We start from the raw sequence: 12,857 nt of genomic DNA, 5'->3' as shown, positions 1-12,857 counted from the left end.
TTTCTTTATTTTTTGTTATCAATTTTTTTGGTTTGAATCATTCCATAACTAGAAAATTTTTGCCATAACAATTGCGAGATTCCGCGCATAATCGGCCATTGTAATTTGAGCCAGCCAACCAATCCGACCGCTATGGACAACAAACAACAACGCATTCAATACAGTTCAGTTCAGTTGAGCTTTGTGTGCATTGCAAGCACGTGGTGTGTAAATTAACAATTGTATGTCACTTTAGCTGATGTGGGCTGGCAGGCGGGGGTGCATAGTCTGATATTGGAGGGAACTAAATAAACACAATGCTTTGCCCTCTTTCTGGCGAGATATACATATGAATGTGTGCCACTAACAAACAAAGTAGGCTATACTTGAGTATCAAATTCACAAGACCTTATTAGAAATTCAATGAAAACATATTGCTGTCAAATGGCAAACATTGTCGTGATGCAATAATATGTGGGGTGGTTGGAACATTACTATTATCATTATTATTGCCATTGACTGACCGGCCACACATGGTGTAATCTTCCCAAAACTTTTTGTTTTTAATAATTTACACAATATTTTAATGTATTCACATGTGTGTTTGTTGTAGTTGTTATTAATGTTTGTCCCACAGACATGAAAAGGCTATTTGGACTTGTATTACCACAGCTCATTTATTTTCTGAAACTTATTTTCAAAAGTTATTTCAGCTATAGGAAACATAGACAGATAGATGTATGGTAGGTTTCAATATTTTTATGCCAATATTTAGAAGTTTAAACAAGTAATACATTGATGTTGCAATTTGTATTGAGGACAACGAGCGTTCTGTTCTGATATTATACATTTATATAAACAGTCTCCGGCAGTTACTTAGTATGGTTACTGTTAAAAAAAAAAAGTTACTTTGTAGGACATCAAGTGATGAAAGAATCTCTATGGTGAACATTTACTGTCATAAGAGTGTTTCAGTATGGGTATCTTGAACCCTACTTAAGGAGCATCCATCTCAAACTAAACCAAACAGACTTTCAAAAAGTGACTATTTGTGTTGAGTAGTTCCGATTCTTGGAATACATTTTGTACAGTTGTTCTCAACTACTTTTCATGGGCAGTTTCAAACTTTTAATATCTGATAAATGACTTGTTTTGGCAATCCGTTGTTGTAGCAGCATGGAAACTACGTAAAAGCATAGCATACGAAATAACCCGCTGCCGAGGGATTTTCTGACAATCCGCTATTTCGTTCGGCTTAGACCCACCTTCCTATCATCGTCTCCGTAAGAGACCACACGACTACATAACCTCTCCTCACCAGAATTGAAGGGACTATCAAACGAATCCTGAACACCCACAACTTAGGGAACTTACTGTTTAAGACAAAAGGCTAGTGGGTGAGCACATGTGACGAAAAGTGTGACTAGACCACCTGAAGCAATGCAACATTGTTACATGATAAAGTAAATTGCGGACAACTGTTGAATTACTGGAACAGCTGTTATTTTCATCGGCTTGACAGTGCCAGATCCTAAGAGGTTCGTGTGTTATTTTAACCGGCAATTTTTGGGTGCCACCGTGTTGCAATGGTATGCACACCCGCCTTGCACGGTGAAGGTCGTGGGTTCGATTACCCAGCCAAGTAACACCAAATTTTCAACGGTGGCAAAATACCTCTCAGTGATGTTGGCAACATTTCCTGAGTATTTCAGCCATGTAAAACTTCTCTACAAGTAAAATAGCCATAGGCGCCGTATTGCGTGATGATTTTTTTAATTAATTGAAGTGATGATTTTTTGTTTGTGACCCTCGTTTCATTCAATGTCCTTTTAAGAAGCTTTTTTCTTTCAACCGGAAATGACAATGTCGTTTTATCGTTGACAACAACAATAATAATAACAATAAAGCATATCAATTATGATTGATATAATCATAATTTCAGTTCAATTTGATGTCAACGTTTTACATTTGCTTAAGTGAAAGTTAAAGCTAAGCTCCTGTTTTTCCACCACAGACTTTATTTCGTTGAGTTTGTAGTTCAAGCTCTGAAATATGCAGTGGAACCGTTTAAAAATGCAATTTAATATATATTCGTATGGATTAATCATTAGACAAGCGAATAGATTCGTATAAGGGGTTCCACTGTTCGCTGTCATATCAATAATCATTTATATTTCCATTAAATACGATTAGATTATAGTTTTTTTTTCACGGCATTTATAGTTAGACGAAGAAAGCTAAATGTCATTAAAACATTATAACGATATAACCCCCCTTTACCTGGTAGTTGATAGCAACTCAGTTAGATATATGGCTTTGGCTAGCTAGCAAACCATCATATGCCAATAATCATAAACTAGATAAAAACAACAACAACAAAGAGAGACAGGAGACAGTTCGACTGGTCAATGTAGCTAAGAAATAGTGGTCGCCGTCACCACTGGCAAAAATATTTATAACTAAACCATTGACACGGGAGGAACGAACGTACAAACCCGGCGATTGTTGGCGTCTACTTGAATTTTAATTTATTGATCGATATGTTGCAACTAATGATAATCATTAGAAAATTGTTGTGGTTTTAGCAAAGTTTCAAAAAAGCCAACAATATGGAATTTCTTATCATTCCCAATACAGAGAGTTTGAAGTTGTTAGAAGCTTCAATTATATTAAGAAAAATTAAAGGACCCCGATTTTAATTTGATTCTCTAACGAGGAGCCTAAAGTTTAGAAGATTCCCTCTAGCTTACCAAAAGATTTGCGAAGATGATAAGCAAAATTTTTCAAACTTAGCAAAATTGGGGTTTTATATAAGCCCCATCAGGGACATAGCCAGAAATGCATTTCGACATTTCGTGGCGACCCGGAGGACAAAATTTGAACTTTTCCAAATAAAATGTCTAAAAAATTAACGGGGTGGCTACATCAGTGACCCCCATATAACGTCCAGCCGATTATGACATTTTTTAGCGATGAACTAATTCTTTAAGTTGTCAATCCGAGGTAGTTTGGTGTAAAGACCATCAATATGAAATTTTCGAAATATGCTGCCTGGATTATTTAAATAAAAACAAACAAACAAATCACATGATAACCTCACTTTTCCTTTCAAAGTTTCTTTTTTCGAATTTTGCACATTTTTCACTTTTTAGTTAGTTCTTTCATATTTAGTTAGTTCTGTTTTTAATATAATTTCTTTATGTTATTTTTCCTCAAACACTAATAAATTTATAACACACTTTCACACACTTATACCTACTTTTTACAGAATTCAGTTTGGAAAAGGCTTCTATTGAAATGTTTGGCACTCGTATGGCCAACTTTTTCAATAATTTTTGTATGTAACAAAACAAAGAATAAACAAAGAAATTTGTTTAGACGATCGTATTTTTAAATTAAAAGTTTTTTATTAAAGAAAGTAGTTGCTGCGTTTTTATTAATAGCTACTAAGAAAATTGCAAAATTTAAACATTACGAATTTGAGGAAATTTGCAAAAAAAAATCATTTATGCTTAAAATGCTTGGAAACAAAAAAGTAGTTGATAAAAACCCCACTTCCCCACCAAAAAATCAGCTTTTTATAACTATTACCATTGTAGTTTTTGAGTATTTCTGTAATTGCAGTAGCTTCATTCCCCCCTAAAAAAGGTCCTTTGCTAATATTCATTCAGTAATTTTAGAATAGTTAAATAATTTTATAACGAATAAAAACAATAATTTAAAATGAAAATTATTCAATGTCATCTATATATTTAAAATATTACTGCCCATTTATCGCTTAGGTTCCATAACAATGAACGAAACAAAGACCCTTTCCAATTCATTTAACATTGCAAATGATTTCACACCGCTTTTTCAAACGAATTTTATTAAGGAATATCTCAATCCGATGGGGACACATACAATAAATGGATTTTGAACATTTTGAGTTCTAAATCCTTTGTTGTTGTTGTAAAAGTGTTTTTGTTATAATCAGGTATGTGATGAATTTCGAATCGATTTGGTATGAAAACGATTTGTCCAAAACGAGTGAATTGTATTTAGATGTGATGGGAACCGCATCGATTTTCAATTCCACGTTGTTTCAATTTCAATAAATTCCCACATACAAAAAACATACTAGTGATCCCGAATCTCCAGCTGAAAGTGACATAAAGGACTTTTTGTTGTGACGAAGGCAAAAGCCGAAATAAAATTTAATGAAAAAAAAAAATAAATAAATAAATGTGTGTTCTTATTTAAATTGGTATATACATATTAGAGTGAGGAAATTCTTGTGCTATTACATGATGAGAACTACAAACAGCGCATAAAAACATATTAAGCGGGTGTCTTCAAAAATTTGGAGAAAACACAGATGTAAAAAGTAGATTTTTTGTTCTGTGCTTTTTTTTGTCAAAATATCAAATATTTTGTTAACAAAATATGTCAAAAATAAGAAAAATAAATTTTAATTTATCTTTTTATTCCCTTTCTTACATTTCAAACTTTTTTCATAAAAAAATCTATCCAAATTTATTACATCGCTTTTCAATCGACCACAAAAATATGAATGTTTTCAAAACGAGAAAAATAAACGAATATCGGATTACATCATACGTCTTTTTGATCAATTTTTCCATAGAACAAAATGGAATATGAAACCGATATCGAAAACAATTCGATGTAGGAAAATGTACATGCATCACACCTACAGTCGTTTTTGACTCGTTTTGAGCTCAAAATCGATTTCCATCACATACCTGAATATAATATTATGTTTGTAAGTAGATACTTCTACTTAATCTGGTTCTGGGTCTATCTCCAGGTCTGGGAATGCGGCTGCTTCGATGGGATGTAACCACAAATCTACTGCTAGGTTAAGCAGGGCAGTTGAAAAGGTGCAGCGTGTCGTGCGCGCTTGTGTCGCATGCTGAACATATGTTTTGCACGGTGTCATTGATTCTTGCCCTATAGGAATTCAGACAGAACGACCTCCCGAGCGTAGTTGAGCCAAAAGTACTCTGGTTTGTTGCGGGTGCTGGCGCTCCTCAGCTGCAACACATGGAGGATGTCATGCGAGGACCGCATTCACACGATAGTTGTTTATTGCATCTGCGACTGCATCCGTGTGAATGCTATTTAAACCTGGTTGATGGGCTTGATGATCTTCTATATTATAAAAATCCCTTCTGACATGCGTGGATGGGGGAGGGGTCCTATCCACCATATGGGGATTAGGATGGCTCTCACTGTAACACACCTAAGCAAGTACTGCAACGAAGCATGTCATTGTGTTGCTGTACTGGAAGTGTCATTGTCTCATCATGTAGAGGGTCCACTGAAGATATGAGGACAAGTTTGAATATTTTTCCATAGCATTGTACTTACATTTCCGAACCAAACTGGCGCCGCACAGCTTATCATAGACCGACGTATCGCGTTAAATATGGTCAAAAATGTTTCTTTCTGTGCACCCCAAGTGCTGCCGATTAGGGACTAGAGAACTTTGTTCCTGCATTTCAGCTTGTAGCAGATAGCTATGACATGCCCGGACGACGTGAACATGCTGTCGAATCTGAACCCACGAATTTTGGGGCAATTTGTGGTCGGAATTCTGCTACCATCGACCATCACATTTAACTCTGTTCTCACCTCTGCCGTCCATGTGGTGAACATTGTAGCCTTAGATTTAGTGGCGAAAATTTGCATATTCCTTGCGTGGAAAATTGTGGTAAGATCATTCAAATAGGAGTTCAGTCTTTCACAAGTTACATCAGGGAAGGTACCTGACACCAAGTTCATACAATCATCCGCATACGTTACGATCCCAATGCCGCCTGGAGGGGTAGAACCCAGGAGAGGAAGATGTTAAACAGTTCCAGGGATATCACTCCACCTTGGAGAACTTCCTGTACGACTGGCGTCCACACATATAACTAATTATTTAACGGTTCAAACTTGGCCGGAGGATATTCTGCTCGATGTCCTCAAACAGCGTGGAGTGCTTGACAGTATCAAAGGCTTTTGAAAAGTCAAGCGCCACCATCACTGTTCTATAACATGGTTGGCAGAGCGAAGGTCATCATGCTCATTTGCTAATCCTGTCACCTATGTTGGGAAGTTTGTTATCCCTTCGGATATTCGACGAGCAGGTAAATGACGAGCGGCTGCAGCAGTGATGATGTCTCGAAACGTCCTTTCTGCTACCCGAACATCAGAAGAGTTGGGCAGATCTCTGAAGCGGCCTTTTGTTAACTCTCTGAAACTAGGCCAATTAGCTTTCCCATGATTGGCGAAAGTGCGGCATTCCAAGGTGATAAATCGGACGTTCTGCTGATGGAAACAATTATGGGGAGATGGTCTGAACCAAGAGAAATTCATTTGTCAGACCAAGTGACACGATGGTTATGTCTGGCGAACTGTAACGCTCTCCCCTAATTCTGGAAAGGGCGTCCTCATTGATCGTACAAAGATTAAAGCTATCGATCTGCTCCGTCAGCACTATACCCCTCTGGACGTTTTCGTGGACCAAATGCCACAACTAATGATCAACATTATAGTCCCCCAAGCCCAGACGGTTATGACCTTTCAAAAGGGGCCTAATGTTGGGCCTATAATATAGAGTACAGCTATTTATCGACGGTATGCATACGTTCAGCTACTCTATCTCGGCAGTTCCACACCAGACTACTACCCCCATACATTCCATGTACGGGTCACAAGAGCCGCATTTGCTAATAATTGGGAATCATGTAGCTCGATTTCTCTTCTTTCCCCTGTAGTAATGGTTGTTGCTTCCATCCATCTTGGCACTCACCAACATGAGTTCAGGGAGGCGCATAGCACAACAACAGCTTTACAGGAGCTTACGTCACATTATTCAATCAACGACGGTCGCCAGAACGGACCTTTGAGACAGCACTTGACTTGTCCAAGGAGATCGATACTGATTTCCGACATACTGATTCCGACATACCCTTCTAAACGATGCCACAAATTGGCTTGCTAATTACCTCATTTATACCAGCCTTCGTCGATTTCCAAGTCCAAATATAGTAAGATCAAAATGGGAGTTCCGATAGGCTGAGTCCATCTCACCCATTAAGTTCAATCTTTATCTTGCGAAATTCCCCAATCCAATCTATGTTGTCGTACGCTGCTGTCTGTACCATTATTGCATCAAGTGTTAACATTCACGATGTAAGTGTTCAGATTTCCTATAATCTTGCCCTCGTCAATAATTTCTTCCGGTTGCGCATTCTTATTTTATCCTCCTATCAGTTGTATCACTTTTCCGTCACGCACATCGAGAGAGGTATTAATCTATGTGTTTGGAACCCAAATTGATTCGAAGTTTTTGTTCATACAAACGCACCTTTTTCCAATTTTTCTTAAGAACCTTTTTTCCTATACGTACGAGAATGTTTTTATATAACTCTTACTTTGCATATTCAAAATATGACCGGAAGGACGCAATTCCTTTCCCATTTTCAATACCCCATAAAATATCATGTTTTAAAAACTTGTTGCTAATTAGTGAATATTTTGTGGTGCCATTTCCTCAATGAATTCATTTATATTCGGCTTATTTAAATGCGGCAATAATAAATGGACATAACTGGGAACGTTGCAAGCAAAACTTATGTAAAAAGTGATAACATGGCAAAGAAACACAAATACAACAAAAAAAATGTAATTTGTTTATTTTAATATTGCCACACGGAAATATATCTGCGGCACAATGGCCAATGAATGAATTTGCATTGCAGAAACGAAAGAAAAAAAAAACTGAAAAACAAGTTTGCAACATTTTGCTTGATGTTTCTGTAAACTGCACTTTCGTAGTTGGTTGTACATATGCTGCCACCACTTATTGACATTTCGTTGAAACATAAAATCGGCTCTTAATGCGCACTAGACCGACCATGCCAAAGACGGCGTTTGTTGCCTCCATCCACAACTCTGAACAATCCAAAAAAGACGAACAAAACGCCACACCACCACCATCGTCATTGTCGTCATTTGCACTGTTTGAAAATGTCAAAATAAAGTCAGGAAATAGAATTTAAACAGTTCCATCTACCACCACTAACCTACGACGCCGCTTACTACTCTACTACTCAGCACAGGTCCACTTTACCGCTTTACCAAAATGTAGTGTCACTAACACTGCCAACATGCGGAGGCAAACAAAAATACAACCAATAACCTGAAAACATGAAGACGTTTTTTTTTTGTTTGTTCGGCTAAACGGGTTTTAGCCGAAAATCATAGTAACAACAACTAAACACAAAACTGGCAACAGGGGCACGAAAAGCGGCAGCACAATTTGACTGCAGGAAATATTTCCAAATTGTTGATGCCTTCAAGTTAAGTTGTTCTGTTAGCTGCCGCTGGAAATGTTGCCACAGCTATTGAAATTTTACCATAAAAGAAAAACATGAAAATTGATTTTTATTTGTTTAATTTGGGGTCATTTCATTTGTTTAATATTGAAGGTAAAAGTTCAAAAAAACTATCCGTTGAAACGATATTGCTCAGAAAGCGTAAGAAACATCGTGATCAACTGCCAAGAGTTGATCGACACATTCTTCCAACGCATGAGACAAAACTTCGTTGATTCAGAATCAATTTTTAAAGGCCGAAAGTCTCTAAACTGATATAAATATTTTAATACGTGTTCCGACGTGCTCAGCACTCACCACCACCGTTGTGGCATTCTTTCCCCGCAAACGAGAGGTCGACGAGGACACACCTAACAGAACTAGCGGAGAGTGTCAGAGTTCGCCAGACATAACCATCGTGTCACCTGTTCCGACAAATATCGTCACCTGGCAATCCCTCCGATTTCATTACTTCTGAACGTCGCACTTTCATCAATCATGGGAAAGCTAATTGGCCAAGTGGCAGAGACCTCACTAATCACAGCTTCAGACATATGCCTAATCCTTCTGATGATTGGTTAGCGGAAAAGGCGTTCCAACACATCATCCCTGATGCAGTCGCTCGCCAAACTCGCGATGAGGTTCGTCGAGCCAAACCCAGAGTCAATGAGCTGACACTGGAAGTTAACAGGTTGGTCGGTGAGCATAAACGGAACAAGTGGTTAAATCATTTAAAGAGTTCTACATTGGAGCCAAAATAAATGGCTTGTGGGCAACGGTTAAGTCACTTTTCGGGAGGGAAGGAAGGAAGATGGGATCACGTTTGGCGACGTTACGCTGAATCGACAGTTTGTCGAGCATTCCGGGAGTGACAAGCGAAGAGAAGAGTACTACGTCGCCTTTGATCTCTTCCTGCTGAAGGATGATGTTGCGAATTTCATCAGGAACGCAAAGTTATCCAAAACGTTCGGCACTGATGAAATCTTGATGGTAATGCTGAAACAGCTGGATCTGCCGGAGTCGAGTACCTCATTAAGCGTTCCCGAAATCTAGAAAATGTGCAAGGTGGTCCTGCTACTGAAGATAGACAAGGATACCAGCAAAGGTGAATCGTACAGGCTGATTTCGTTTTTGTCGTCCATAACAAAACTTGAGGCTTTAATCCCCCCCAGCGTTAGAAATAGCTAGCAACACAGCTCGACAACAGCGCTGCACGCCATCTCCATATATGTTAGTCGAGGACTCATTCAGAGCAAGCCGTGTGATAGGACAGTGTTGGTGGCGCATGACTTATTAAAAGCCTTTGATACTGTCAAGCACTCCATGCTGTTTGATGACATCGAAAAGACAAACTTCCGACCAAGTTTGAAACATTGGATAATCAATTATATGTGTGGACCCCTGTCGTACGTGGAATTCAGGAAAATAAGTCCCAGTCCCGTAGAGTGAAACAGGGAGTTCCCCAAGGTGTGGTGATATCTCCCAAACTGTTTAACCTCTACCACTCCTGTATTCCGCCCCCTCCAGATGACATTGAGATCGTAACGTATGCGGATTATTGTACGATCTTGGCATCATGTACCTTCCCTGATGTCATTTGGGAAAGGCTTAATTCCGATTTGATTAACACTGTGCAACATTTTTGAGCCAATCGCGTGCAAACAAGTTCTGTCCAGAATTTTATGAAAGTAGAGGACCAATAGGCAAAAACCATATTTGGGTTTTGTTTTCTTAGATCGGGTTCGGTTTTTATGGCCTCATCTAAACATGGTTAAAGATCGAATTTGTAAAACAAATCGGGGCTGTATCTCTGGAACCAATACGAATCTTGTTTTGACATTTGCAGCAAACTTGTAGATAACAGCAAGAAGAAAATATTTGGAGGAATAGTGAACTCGAAAAACTGCATTTATTGCCTCAAAATTTGTAATCTATCTAAAAATTCTATAATTTGTGTATATTTCGCAGCGTACCTCCCAAAATATTAAATCCTTTTTAATGTTACCTTTAGGGAAAATATTCTCTGGAATGTAATACACAACTCTTCGGAACATTATATTGTTGTAAAATGCTTCTATCGCCTTGTTTATAGCAAATTTTTCAACAACAATTTGGTAAATATTTCAATAATTCATTGAAATCCCCAACATGAGAATAAACAGTCTGTGTGAACATTGTTTGAAATAAGTTTTGTAAAAGGTATGTTATGAAATACCCCTTAAACAACGTGAAATAACAATGTTATAGTTTCAGAATGTTCTGAAGAATTGATGTTCACTTTATTTGGAACATTTTTAGAATGGTTACTTGTTTCAACATCCAACAGTTTAGTTGTTACTGACCAGAATTTCAGAAATTATGTAAACTTTTCTATATTTTAACGAGTTTGATGCGCTAGATGCAGCTTTTCCTAGTTCATCTGTTTGACACATAAGTTCTGCTACTTTAGGGCTACACTATTGCTGAAGACTGCAAAGCAAAATTCTTATTAGTTTCGGAGATAATGGTCCGATCACTGGAAAAAAGGCTCATTTTAGGTCGGTTTAGATGAGGCCATAAAATCTAAACCCGATCTAAGAACACAAAACCCAATTAAGGTTTTTGTAGTTTCAATATGTACTTTCAGAAAATGCCCATTAGAAGTTGTTTGCATTTCCAGTGTTGCACAGTGTAATCTTACCACTACTTACTACGGCCACTCTGTTCACCACAGGGACGGCAGAGATGAGAGCAGAGTTGAATGTCATGGTGGCGCCAGTGGGGTCCGTGAATATAAGTGCAACGCGATGGAAAAATATTCAAACCTGTCAAAATCCGTCCTAAGAACTGCAACAGGGTGTCTCACATGTCTTCAGTGGACCATTTACAGTTACTTCCCAGGCAAACACGTTCCATCCTGACATAACTTCAGTCTGGGTATAGCAATGTGCATAATTGCATCCTGTCTCCAAAGACCTCACGTTTCCATTTTCTAATTGAATTCTTCAGCAATGAAGCCTCCATATCCAGCCGAACTGTTAAAACAACAACCTTAAAAACAGTTGTTGTTGTAGCAACGCAAATATGTTCGTTCGTATATTTTTTGTGTTATCTGGTTAAGGTCCTCCCAGTACACCCTGGACTGACTGCGCCAATAAAAAATTAGGAGACAGGTGAGTGTCGTAAGCTGGGCAGCTAAACTACAGTGACCAATACTTTTGGATAAAAATAGCGTACATATACACATTATTGAAAAGTTAAAAACAAAAAAGGGCGGGCAATTTGTAATTTGAACCAATCTTAGTGCTTCTCTTATTAAAAACTCACCTTCCAAAGTTTTAAAATCAGCAGAAAAATCACTGATTTAATTTAAACCAAGACAATGTTTGATTAATATCTGCCAAGGGTTCTCTGATTTCAATGGATTATACTGTGCGACACGAAAAATATTAACCATATTCCCACACCGTAGCGACTTTCAGCATGTTTTCCCCATCACTTCCACTTTCTTCGTTATGGAGCCTTAAAGACTTGAGGGCTTAATGTTTAAAGGGGTCATTTGTCAGGCTCATATCCTCCAGACTGTTAAAAATGTTCTTGTCATGAAGAACAATTGTGGTGAATACCTAAAATTCACCTTCAAGATTAAAATCGGCAAGATCAAGATTCTAGGACAGAGAAGCCATCCCACAGTCGATATGTCTAAAGAGCTACTCAACTAATAGCGAAACCAGGTCACGTAATTTGGTGAATGTGTGGGTTCGAGTCCTTGGCTTTCCTTTTTCACTTGCAAAGAATTTTCGATCATCAAGCTTAACTCTAAACGAGAAAATTAATAAAGATCAAATTTGGTTTATACTTTTTGTCGCCTTTTGGTTTATAGATATCAAACCGTTCAAACCCGTATCCACATGTATTAGTAAAACAAATCAAAAATAGAGGACATAGAGTACCATTAATTAATCTAGCGGACAAATAGAGTAGTTTAAACAAGTAAAAAAGCGTTAAGTTCGGCCGGGCCGAACTTTTCATACCCTCCACCATAAAATATTCTGAACTAAAATGAAATAATTAGCTTTCATTCCTGTCCCCAACTTTAAGTGGGTACGTTAAAATGTCAGATAATGTACATAAAATGCTTCATTCGGGAGGCCCTATTTTATGGTGCCTATATCTAACTATGTATGTTGACAATTTTTGGTGGACGAGAAATTGGGAGGTACCGTTATATAGGGGTTATAGTAAAACATGGACATATGTTGACAGTTTTTGATGGGAGCCTTTAATGTCAAATAACTCCTAATTCGGTTAAAAATTGTAGCTAGAATCCTCAAAATAATCCGAAAATCGGCACATAACGTGCTAGTTCGGAGGTATGTGGTATGTTCGAAAATATGAACTTAAGCTGAAGCTTTTAAATTTCAAATTACAGAAAGTTCGTCCAAAAAATAAAGCTAAGGTACGGAAAATCGGGAGGTTTGTTTTGGGGTTATACCAAAACATGGACCTACGTGGTTAAACATTTTAAGTAAA

General features: G+C 37.8%; 1 protein-coding gene across 50 annotated transcripts in view; it reads left to right on the top strand.

Annotated features, from left to right (window-relative positions):
• cindr (CIN85 and CD2AP related) overlaps positions 1 to 12,857 on the top strand; it is a 114,135-nt gene that overhangs the window by 55,374 nt on the left and 45,904 nt on the right. The window lies entirely within an intron of this gene.

This window comes from Musca autumnalis, unplaced genomic scaffold, assembly GCF_047663935.1.
Source record: "Musca autumnalis isolate F117 unplaced genomic scaffold, ASM4766393v1 scaffold_1, whole genome shotgun sequence".
In the NCBI taxonomy this organism is placed as follows: Eukaryota; Metazoa; Arthropoda; class Insecta; order Diptera; family Muscidae; genus Musca; species Musca autumnalis.
This window is presented reverse-complemented; position numbering and strand designations above follow the sequence as displayed.